A 9,861-nucleotide genomic window follows, 5' to 3' on the forward strand; every position below is an offset into this window, starting at 1 on the left:
GGAAGGAGTTGTAAGTGAGAAGGAAGAACAGTCTGTTTGGATTTTGGACAGTGGATGTTCTCACCACATGACCCCTAATAGGGAAAAACTACAGCACCCTAAATCAGCACCAGTGGACACTGTGGTATTTGCAAATGGTGAATCTGACTGTGTAGAGGTACAAGGCTCTGTATTAATCCCAGGTTTAAAAAAGGTATTCCATAATGTTTTGTGTGCACCAAAGTTGCAAAATAACCTTGTAAGTGTGGCATCTCTTACTGATGATGGATATGAAATCCTTTTCGGAAAAAATGAGGGGATTATATCCAAGGAAGGAGTAATGTGTGGTAAAGCCTTAAAGAAAAATCACACTTACCACATGGTGGAACAGGTGCAGTGTGGGAAAGTAACAAACAAACCACTGCATTATGGGTGTGCTCATTACTTCCATAGAGTTATGGGCCACATAAACTTTAAGGGTTTGAAAAATCTAGAAAAGACAAGCACTCCCTTCATCCACCATATTGAGGGAGAGGGAGGCAGGCTCAGCTCCATCAGGGCTAGCCTGAAGAAGAAGAGCCCTCCCTCCAGTCCATCTGCCTTGGTCCAGGCCTCAGAGGGAGAGAATAACTGCTGGACCTGAATCCCTCCCCCCCTCACCATTCCCTTCTCCTTCTGTGTCGTGTCTTTTAGATTGTAAGCCTGAGGGCAGGGAACCATCTATTATCCCCTCTGTTGTAAACAGCTCAGATTCCCAGTGATTGGGCGGTATATAAATAAATCCTATTATTATTATTATTATTATTATTATTATTATTATTATTATTATGCCCAGAGTTCAGAGTAGAGGGCTGTAATAGTTACCTTGACTGTGCTGTGTGCAAAAAGGTCAAAGTCAAGGCTTACCCCGTGGCGAAGGTGAGTAAATGCATTACCAGAGGCCTTTTCAGGTGGTACATGCAGACTTATCAGGGCCACATCAAGTAAAGAGTTTAGGGGGATGCAAGTTTACCCTACAAATTGTAGACAGGCATACCCGATTTACATTTACCATGATGCTCAAAACCAAAAGTGAGGCTGCTGACATGATCAAAAGATGGATTAATTCTGTTGAAAGGGAGTTTCCCTACAAGGTTGGCACTATTGTGACAGACAGAGGTGGGGAATTTCTTTGTAATAACCTGCAGCAGTGGTTTGGGCAGAAAGGAATCCAACACAAATCTACAAATCCCAGATGTCCTGCGGAAGATGGTTTGGCTGAACACAGGATTGGTATGTTAAATCAAATAAGGGATTGTATGTTGGAGGATTCTGGAGCACCAGCAAATTTGTGGGGAGAAGCCACAAGAACTGCTTGTCACATTATGAACAGGTCATGGTGCAGTGTGATAAACCAAACTCCCTATTTTTTGTTGTATAGTAGAGCACCGAACCTACAGTAATTAAGGGTTTTTGGACAATTTGCCTCAATGTACATTCCACCTCAATTTAGGAAAAAGAATGAGCCCAAAAGCCAAAGATTGCATTTTGTAGGCTATGAAGGGAATAAGTACAGATTCCTAATAGATGGGACCAGGATTTTGTATTCCAGGAGTGCTAGTTTTGAGACCCATCCTGGGTGGGGAAAAATTCATTTAAATCAAGATGTTTTTGTAAAACTTAAAAACATTGTGACAAATAAGAACAATGGAAATGGAGGGGTACATACATCCAGAGATGTGAGTGATAAACAAACAAGCACTTCCGAAGACACACAAACACCAGAGCAAGAGCCAGAGCAAAGTCAGGCTATCCAGAGTAGTAGTAGTGACACTGAGGATGAGCCTGGCAGAACCAAAGTCATTATTCCACAAAAGACTCAACGAGTCAGGAAACCCCCAGAGAGGTTTGTGGTACAAGAGGCATGAGCTTGCACTGTTGTGGTAGATAAAAAATCAGGTGTATTACAACAGCCTGGAGGTTCAAGTCAACAGGGCGCTTTGAAGGTGCCTCGTACTCCAGAAGAACTGAGCACTTCTTTAGACTTGCAACCAAAACCAGAGATAGTGACTGTAAAACAAGAACAAGTTGAGACTCATGGACAAGACACTCAGGCCAGTGTTAATGATAGTGACACTGAGGATGATCAAGGCATGTTCATGATTCCTATGAGGTCTCAGAAGGGAAAGTTCTTTGTAATAAAGCAGGCACAAGCCTCTTCTGTGACAGCAGTCAAAAGAACTGTAAACACTTCAGAAAGGTCCAAAAGGACATGCACAGAGCAAGAGGGGGTGAAAAAACCTAGAGCTCTGCCATTTGTGGCAGAATGTAGCCAAGATATGTTTGGTGGGTTGACAAGGCCTGTAAGGCAAAAGAAATCAAGGATTGATAGCACCAGGGAAGCCAGAGCCAGGTGTGTGAATAGCATGGGCTATCAAGTAGTAAGAAAAGGACACTGTAAATAACAAGTCCCAGACTCTGGAGGTATCAGTGATTAAGCTCACAATTTGTAAAGGATAAGTGTAAATGACACATGGGACACACCACATGTCATTTGGAGAGGAATGTTAGGAAATGAAATGTATGTGGCCACAAGATAGAGCTGTAGTGGAACCTATTACAGTTCCAGTGGCAGTTGACAGTTGACACTTGAATTATGGAATGTTGATACTGTCAGTCCCTCAGAGAGAGTGTGTTAGTTATGACAGTTGGTGTTAGAGTAACTGCCTCTCTGTTTTGTTGTTTTGGTTGCTTGGTTGGCAAAGTAATTTATTTATTAAAGTAACTTTGGTGCATTACAGACCACCTGAAAATGGCAGTCTGCCGGCACTGCTGGTTGCTGCATCCAGGAACTGCAGCGGACAAACTGCACGGTTCCAGGACGCCCCATAAGTGGCGCCGCGAGTCGCTAGTTGCGCACTTGCGGTGTCACTTCCGCCGTGTGACGTGCGGACGCTAGGCATCCGCAATGTCAAGATGGCGGCACCCATGTAGAACGGGCGCCACCATTTTGTATGTGCCAAGCACGTACTAGGGTTAGGGGCGTCCAGAAAGGACGCCCCTTCCTAACCCCTAGTATGCGCTTGGCGCGTACTTTTGGCCCGTGCAGAACAGGCCTTATTTATTAAAGCCCTCGTGTAGAGTGAAGGCTTGAAGTGCTCTTGTCGTTATTTCTCAAGGCCGTTTGCAGTGGTGAAGGAATATTTTCCTTCTTGGCCTGAATACCTTTGCAGACATCTCTTCAGATTCCTTTTCCCTGGCGTCCTGTCAATGTGGTTCAACTCTGTTGGTGGTCGTGTTGAACACAGCGCGTCTTTCCATGCCCTAACATTATTAGCCTATCCTATCCATCTTATCCTCCTATTTGCAGCAAGGACAGGATATCAAGAAGATGCAATTCTTAAAGGGGAATAGCAAACCTGGCATTATTATTATTATTATTAACTTATATCCTGCCTTTCTTTCAAGATAAGGACTCAAGGCAGCACTACTCAAGGCTACACAATGGGCTTCTTAGTCATGCTCAAAATGGAAGACATTTTGAATTTTTTCCTTGACAGAAGGTTGAAATGAAGGACATGTCCTGGAAAAGCAGGACATCTGGTCACCCTGCCTTAGAGTCACCACAAGCTGAAGGCACACTACAACAAGGGGAAGAATCAGGCCAGTCTCTGCCAAACTGAGATAGTTGGAAGGGATATAATCTTCTGCAAAGAAAAGTCAACCACTCCAGTGGCAAATGCTATTGTGGTGAGGAAAAACTTGCCTGTTATCACTGATCTTGAATGGCCCAGCCCTCACTGGTGAGGATGGTGCAGAACATTGTTTCCAGCAGTGTTGGGTAAAGGGTTACAGCATGTCGCTATGTGTCACAGAGATGCGCTGCACCCAGCCTCCAAGGGATCTTGTCATATGCATGTCTTTGCGTCGTTTTGCTAGTTAAATAATAAGCCTCAGGGGAAGACAAGGACGTAGCATGTTTTAGCTTAATGAGGTCTCCACAAGCTATGAGTTGCAGCCCACAAGAAAATTAAGAAAGGATTATGATGATATGAGGGGGAAAGAGGGGAAAAACCTGAGCCAGTCATAACATAAGAACAAGAAGCATTGGAACAGGCTTGGAGAGAAGCAGAATGCTTCAATATACCTGGCAACTCTAACTCTTTGTTGGAAGGATACAGATATTAAGGTCTGATACAAATTTTAATAGGGGCTGTTATCACATGGGCTACTTTTCTGATAGGTAGTTTTACATTGATGATGCCATTTTATAACAGCAGCAGCAATAACAACAACAACAACAAACAACAACAACAACAGTGATTTCTTGCCTTGTATGAGATAGTTGAGATGTGCTTGCCTGGACTGCCTGAAGAAAAATACCACGAGAACATTTCTGAGACTGAATTATACCCCATTATAACCACATCAATGGTGCTATCCTGTCCAACTTCTATCCTATAAAATCCTGGAATTTATAGTTTGGTGGGGATCTCCAAATTCTTTGCTGTAGCACAGAGGAAGTATGTTACAGGTATCTGACAGACTTCTCAGCCCCATACCAAATTAACCAAAAAGAACCAGATCCTATCTGATATTAAAAGCTAAACAGGGTCAGGCCTGGTTAGTACTTGAAAGGGAGACTGTCAACAAAAACCAGGTGCTATAGGCTATATTTCAGAGGAAACCAATGGCAAACCACTTTGTAGTAGTCCTTGCCTAAGAAAACGCTATGAAATTCTCCCTCACCTCTGATTCCACCATGTAGCCCTGGTGGCATATCCTTTTCTTCCTTCCTTTTCTTTTTTACTGTAATACGACAGACCGTATGCAGACATGGGGATGCCATTAGAAACTTTGGCAGGACCAAAATGTTGTAGCCATACTGTTAACCAGGGCTGGTTATGGGCAATCTATACTGTAATTTCCCTAGTAAAACATCTTTACTGGCTACCAGTCTATGTGTGGAATACAATTCAAAGTGCTACTTATAACCTTTAAAGTTATAAAGGGGGCAGACTAGCTCAGAGGCTCTCCATATGAGCCAGCTCACATTTTGAGATCCACAGAGAAAGATTTTCTGTTAGTCGCCCTACCATCACAAAAGCATATGGTGAGAATGTGCAGAAGGGACTTCTTAGTGCCTGTTCCCAAACTGTGGAACTCCTTCTCACAGTTGGCTAGGCTAGCACTGACATTCTTCTCCTTCTGGTAGCAGGCAAAGGCAACTGGGGTCTAATGCAGTTTGACACCTCCTTAACTGCCATGGCTCATTGTAATAAACTTCTGGGGTTTTTAGTTTTTGGAGATATTTAGTCTTCTCTGTCATTGCTCTGGAGCAGACCCTTCCTACTTCTTGCTTTGTCCCTCACATTATTCTCCATTTGGAAATGAATGAGATACAAAAATCTGAACATTGCTCACAAGCAGATGTTCCTAAGATAAAGCAGCAATATCGCATCATCCACAAGAGGGAAACTTTTGTCTGTCCAGAGGTTTTAGACTTCAGTTTACTTAATCCATAATTGTTGGACATGCTGGGTGTTGCTGATGAGAGCTGAAATCCAAAGCGTTTGAGGTTTCTCACCACAGGAATAGCATGTTAAACTTGCTCTAGGGGTACTAATGTATATGCAACAACACTGTGGTGATTGATGAGTTAAGAGTTGGAAGGAAGGGAGTAAGGGAATGTCTGAGCCTTGTTATTTATTGTTACTGTTAAAATTACTGTATGTTGTTAGATGTAACAGGAACCATTCATACTATAGAATTATAGCACTATTATTTCAGTTTAACTGCCATGGCTCTTATGGCATCCTGGGCTTAGTTTGGTGTGACATTCTAAATGACTCCTCCCTAAAGTGCCGATCATAGGGTTCCATAGGACAGAACCATGGCAGTTAAAGTAGAATAATAATGCCATATTTCTGTAGTGTGAATGGGCCTTAGCAGTTCTCAATTCTGCCTTTATACTCCTATAAACACATTTAGAGAATTTCTAAGAAGCTGTGCCTCCTCTTAGTGAAACCAGAGTACATCACAAAATCTCTGTTTCAACATGGGAAAGCACTGGGTCAAATCTACAATAAATCATAATGAATGCATGAGCTGACTTTGCCAAATCACAATTTCTCACTTTTATCTGCCTCACAGGGTTGTTGCAAGAATGAAATGGGATAAATCTTTGTAAGTTGCCCTTAGTTCCTTAAAGGGAAGGTGGGGTCCAGTGTGATTAATAATGAGCAAGGGATTCAACCTGTAGAGCAATGTCAAACAGGTATCTCATACTTGGTGATCAGAAGAACCTGCCTCTCTGGAAAAATGCAAGCAGTAGAAAAGGAATTGCATGGTTACAATGCCCTCTGCTTCTTGAAGTGACAAGAATTTCCAGGAGGAAGACTTATATTTGGTTCTGCAAAACTGCCATGAACACCTCTTATCTCTGGCAAGAAAAAAGCAACAACAACAACAATAATAATAATAATAAATTAGCACCCAGTGATCTCCTGTCTTTGCATGACCAAAAACAAACAAACAAAAAGAATCTGCTGGCTGAGGGAGCCATCTCACTCTGTCTAAAAATAGGATTGTTTTCAACCATGTTTACAATACAAAAAGTTACAGGCCATTTTATAACTTACAGACATGGGCCATGCTCACATAAACAGATACTCCAGTATAATGAAAACATTAAGAACACACTTCCAGTAATGAGGCATGTGAAATGATTGGTGCTGGTTGTTCCTTGAAGCCTAGCCTCTGTGCATGTGTGTATTCATAAGCTGGGGAAGTTATTTTGGGTATACAACTCCCAGAATTACCCAAGCAGGTTGAAGGATTCTAGGATAACTTCTCCAAGCTCTCATAGAATCATAGAACTGAAAGGGGCTCCAAAGACCATCAAGACCAAATACACACACATATACACACACTGCCATCAATGTAGGAAATCCAGCCCGGGCTTTGAACTGGTACTTCAGTTTGCTTTATTCCTCCTCCCATTCTTTTTTCTTTTCTCCTTTCCATTCCTTTTCTTTCCTTCTTTTGGGGATGAGCATGTCTTTTAAAGTGGGCTTTCAAACTGTGCTTTATGGATTACAGCAAAGGCTTTGATTGTGCATCTGATGGGAAATTAGAGTGCACTATAAAAGAAATGGGTGTGCCATAATATCTGATTATCTCAACATGAAACTTTGACTCTGGACAACATTGTCAGAACACATTATGGAGAAACAGAATGTATCACATCAACACGTGGGTCAGGCAAAACTGCATTTTATCAACCTGCCTGTTTAATTTATATGCAGAACATATCATATGGAAACCAAAATTATACTCAGAGGATGGCAGTATGAAAATTAGGAGAAGGAACATCCACAATATAAGACATGCAGATGGCATCTGATTATTTGGAGAAAATAGCAAAGATGAAACAACTATGATGAAAGTTAAGAAAGAAAATACAAAAGCAGGATTACAGTTGAATACTAAGAAAACAAACATACACAACAATGACCACAGATGATTTACATAACTTTATAGTGGGCAATGGAGAAATCAAAACAGTTATAGATTTTGCATGCCTAGACTAATAATGGAGACTATAGTAAAGAAGTCAAAAGACAGCTGAGGCCCTATACAGATCGGGTGGAGTCAGGGCACAGCTCTGTCATTGAATTCTCACTAGAAGCCAAGATGACTAAACTAAAGCTGTTGTGTTTTGGACATACTATGAAATGACATAATTCACTGGAAAGGAATCAAGGATCAACATAGGTCGAAGTCAACTTGATGGCAAATAACAGCTTTAAGGATATAAGCCTGAAGGCAGGAACTGTCCTGTTTTCTGTTGAGTTTTAAGATGTTCCAGAAGGCTTTTTGTGTGAAAAGAAAGAGATAAATGCTGCAAATAAATAAATAAGAATAAAAGGTAAAAAAATAGCTTTGAAGAAGGTAATATAGCTAGAATATTGATGATTGATGCTGCTGCTGCTGCTGATGATGATGATGATGATGATGATGATGCAGAGCTTCATGGGACAAGTGGAAATCTGAATGGAGGGGGGAAAAATCTCTACTAAAGGCAGAGTTGTAAGATACAATCTTGCATCTGTCTCCAGGAGCATGGATTAGATGAAGAAGCCAAACACTTCTCAAAAGCTGCATTTTTTATTATCATCTGAATTCAGAAATTCTCATAGAGAAAAAACATCACAAGCGGTCAAATTGTTTTTGCCATCTCTTTGAATACATTCTGGTTCTTTGACTTAGAAATCAAAACATTCCTATTGAGTGCAAGGTCACATTTAAAAAACCATTCATTTCTAGTATGGTACAATTGGTCATAAGAAAGAGACCTGCTCATCTTCTTAATTGTTCTAGTGGATGTTCTCTTAGCTATTGCTACTCACAAAGGGCCTTAGAAAAGGTTGAAGAAACTGCCCAAGAGGTTAATTAACAGCAATTGATGAAAAGAATTGTGGAAGGGGAAAGGAGACTCACCAAAAAGCCAATGCAGGAATCAGATACCATAAATAAGTCAGAGAGAAAGAGCCAATTATTTGTAACAGATAAAGAGTTGGTTTGGTTTCAGCTCTACCACTGAAATCAAATAAGAATAAAAGTTCTTCCATGTAGGAAACATGCAGATATGAGAAAATAAATAGAGTGGCCTCACTTGAGACGTTGGTAATAACTATAAATTATTTATTCTCTTCCCAGACAATGAGAACCATGTCCAATTATGTTCACATGGAAGTGTATCCCCCTTTCCCCCCCCCCCCTTTTTTAGAATCTTTTTTGCTTTTTAAATAAATTTTCAGATATGATAAATACAATATGTGAGCAGGGAAGGACACTTTTTATAGTACATTTGGTAGTACTTTGCACATGGAAACACCAAGACACAGTGGAAGGCGCCTCACAAAAATTGAAACATAAGTCATTATCTGTTTGTGTTATTTGTTATTGTGTTATTTAGTCAACTTCCACAAAGAAAGCTATGGCCCAGTACACACCACCAGGAAGCGGTGTCATGGCAGCAATAGTAGGGCTCGGGAGCGCGCACTAACCACATGCTCCCAAACCTTACTATGTGCAGGTGGGACTGCCCACATGGGGGCAATGTCTATGATGTGTGGGTGTCTGAGCACCCATGTCTTTTAGAGGAAGCGGTGTCATAGGGCTGCATCACAGCCCTTACAATGCTGCAAAAAAGCCTCTAGGCAGATTCTTTTTTGCTATGCAGCTGTGCTGTGTGGTTTGGTTGCTGCGGCAATGCTGCGCAGCAAAGAAGGCCAGCATTTCCCCGCCGGTCTGTACTGGGCCTATGAAATATATTTCCTGCCTCCCCCCCCCCCCCTTCTAGTTTGTAGCAGATCTGTCAGTCTGTCAGAAACTTCACATGTCATTAGGTGCATGCATCTGGCAGCAGTTATAAAGAGATAGGATGCCACCAGTGACTCACACTCTTCCTGACAGTAAGAGCTATTTAAGAGTGGAACACACTGCCTCAGAGAGTGGTGGAGTCTCCTTCTTTGGAGATTGTTAAACAGAAGCTGGATGAGCATCTTTCAGGGGTGTTTTGATTTTGAGTTCCTGCATGGCAGAGGGTTAGACTGGATACAAAGGGGAAGGGAAAGTGTAAGACTCAGACTGACAGGAATCGTAGGGGCAGCCTGTATCAGTGCCGTGGCAACCATATGCCATGGCCCCAATCTGGCCTTTTTGCACCCTGGAAAGGGTGCTATAGCCACCACACCATGGCTTTACAGCATTCCTTTGGTGCCACATCATCTAAACACTCCGAGATGCCACACACTGTATGGTGTGGCACGTGGCGTCACACCACCATGGAGGCAGAAGCAGGCCATGCGTCATGTGGATGCCACAACCTGACTCTAC

The sequence above is a fragment of the Sceloporus occidentalis genome, unplaced genomic scaffold (genome assembly GCF_023333645.1).
Source record: "Sceloporus occidentalis isolate IW3139 unplaced genomic scaffold, rSceOcc1.0.p SCAF_4, whole genome shotgun sequence".
NCBI lineage: Eukaryota > Metazoa > Chordata > Lepidosauria > Squamata > Phrynosomatidae > Sceloporus > Sceloporus occidentalis.